The sequence below is a fragment of the Cervus canadensis genome, chromosome 31 (assembly GCF_019320065.1).
Source record: "Cervus canadensis isolate Bull #8, Minnesota chromosome 31, ASM1932006v1, whole genome shotgun sequence".
NCBI classification, from domain to species: Eukaryota; Metazoa; Chordata; class Mammalia; order Artiodactyla; family Cervidae; genus Cervus; species Cervus canadensis.
This window is the reverse complement of record NC_057416.1, coordinates 426,365-428,988: the sequence shown is the minus strand read 5'-3', so window position 1 is coordinate 428,988 and position 2,624 is coordinate 426,365. Positions and strand designations below refer to the sequence as shown.

At 40.1% G+C, this 2,624-nt stretch overlaps 1 pseudogene; it reads left to right on the top strand.

Annotated features, from left to right (window-relative positions):
* The first annotated feature begins 1,117 nt into the window (after positions 1–1,117).
* On the top strand, positions 1,118–2,075 carry LOC122432271 (annotated as a pseudogene).
* Positions 2,076–2,624: the final 549 nt, after the last annotated feature.

Sequence of the window (2,624 nt, the reverse complement as noted above, 5' to 3'; positions counted from 1 at the left end):
TTAGGCATTAGAGTAGCTTAGATTTGACTGGTAGCAGAGAAAATGCTGACAAGCTGCTGTAATATTCAATAAGTAATGTGTTAAAGGTAGAGCAGACAAGACTTTCAGATAGTTTATATATAAGGTATGAAGTCAAAGGTATGAGATTAATTGAAATGTGAATCTGAAATACACACACACACACTCACACACACACACACATATATATACATATATATGTAATATAAATAAACTGAGATGTGTGAATTAATACAAAATTAGTGAGGGGCTTCCCTGGCAGTCCAGGGGTGAAAACTTCTCTTTCCAGTGCAGGGACACCAGTCCAACCCCTGGATGGGGAGCCAAGATCCCATGTCTTGTGGCCAGAAAACCACAGCATAGAACAGAAACAGTATCGCAGCAAACAACGAAGATGCTAAACACAGTGAACATCAAGATAAACAGTGAGAGATCAGTGAGATCATAGTGGGGACCAGACAAAGAAATAATCCTAGACTATCTACTGTTGATTTGAAACAAAGGAAATGGGAGGGACAGAATATCAGGGAACTGGGAGAAGTTTATTGCTGCTGGGAAGTAAGTAAGAAATAAGGAAGAAATTGAATCTGAATAAATATACACAGGCTCTAAAGAAGAGTATACTACTTCTGATTATGGAATGTTCACCTTTACTGACAAAAATAGAACCACTGTACAGAAAACCAACCTCTTTCTCCATTCCCTGATCCAGCACTATGTCATGATCAAACAAAGGCAGTAGTTTGCTTGAGCATCAGTGCTTCCTAGTCCATAGCCTAATGAGGGACATCAAAGAGGTAAGTCAGATTCTGTATGTTTTAGTGGAGATAGGTGGAGATTGTGGAGCAGCCTGCATTGATGCTGCATGGAAATCAAAACTTGCTCATGAAATAGATTATCCAGTTTACTCCGCACTACCAACCATCTGAGGCATCTAATGAAACTCTTGTATTTCTCAGGGTAGTAACAACTTAGTTAGATCTCTCTTTTGAAAACCAGTTTGGTTTAGTGCTGATTTATTTTGTCTATTTTTGAATTTCATACAACCTATTTCTTTTTATATCTGAAAACATTTCTTCTCTTATTAGAGAATATGAAAATGGATACATTTTCCTCATACAATGGCACAGAGGCAACTGAGTTTATTCTGCTGGGACTTACTAGTAAACAAGAGCTGCAGACCATCCTTTTTATGGTGTTTCTCCTGATTTATCTCATCACTCTGACTGGGAACTTTGGGATGATTTTATTAATCAGATTCACTCCCTGGCTGCAAACCCCCATGTACTTTTTCCTCACCCATTTAGAATGTGTAGACATTTTTTAATCTACAAATGTCTCTCCTCAGATGCTCCTTAACTTCTTATTAGAGAAAAAAACCATTTCCTACATGGGGTGCCTAGCACAATGTTTTGTTTTTGTGATTCTGCTTCTTACTGAGTATTACATGCTTGGTGCTATGGCCTATGACATGTACATGACAATCTGCAACCCCCTGCATTACAGCGGAAGGATGTCCAGGTCACTGTGCATCTGCCTGGTCACTTTCCCCTACCTCTGGGGGTCTATGGTGGGCACAATGCAGGTAATATTGACCTCCTGCTTGTCCTTTTGTGGATCCAACACCATCAACAATTTCTACTGTGCTGAACCCACTCCTCTTAATGTTGACATGTTCTGACACTTACATAAAGCAAACTGCCCTGTTTGTGTCCACAGGGATTAACCTCACAGGTTCCCTAATCACCATCCTCATCTCCTACATTTTCATTTTTGTCACCATTATGAGGATCCGTTCCAGCAAAAGGCAGCACAAAGCCTTCTCCACCTGTGGTATGTTCTACGGGTCCCTGACTTGCATGTATCTGAGAGCATCAAACAAGCAATCTGTGGAACAAGGGAAAATTGTGTCAGTGATTTGCATTTTTGTGAATCCCATGTTGAATCCATTTATCTATAGCCTCAGGAACAATGATGTGAAACAGGCTTTAAGAAGAGTATTTATGAGAAACCTTGGTACAATGAAGAAAAGTTCTCTTTTGACAGTTTCCCAGTAAAAAAAAAAAAAAAGAAAGAAAGAAAAAGGAAAAAAAAGTGTCTCAAAAGCAATCCCAAAATATACCATCTTGCCTGGAGAATCCAATTCACTCCAGTATTCTTGCCTGGAGAATCCATGGACAGAGGAGTCTGCAAGGCTACAGTCCATGGAATCGCAAAGAATTGGACCTGACTCAGCACACATGCACACTCACATACAGATTTCCAGAGCTTGGGATCTAGTCTAATGGAAACAAAGAATGGAAGTGTAGTTTGGAAGAAAACACAACAACAGACATCAGTTTCTTATGATTAAGCAGGTTTAAGCTTTTAGTCTCACTCAAGGACTCATTTCCACTTGCTTGGCATATATTTTTTCCTTTTTCTTCAATATTGAGCATCACTGAGGTACTCTTGGAGAAGGCAATGGCACCCCACTCCAGTATTCTTGCCTGGAAAATCCCATGGACGGAGGAGCCTGGTGGGCTGCAGTCCATTGGGTCATGAAGAGTTGGACACGACTGAGCCACTTCACTTTCACTTTTCACTTTCATGCATTGGGCAAGGAA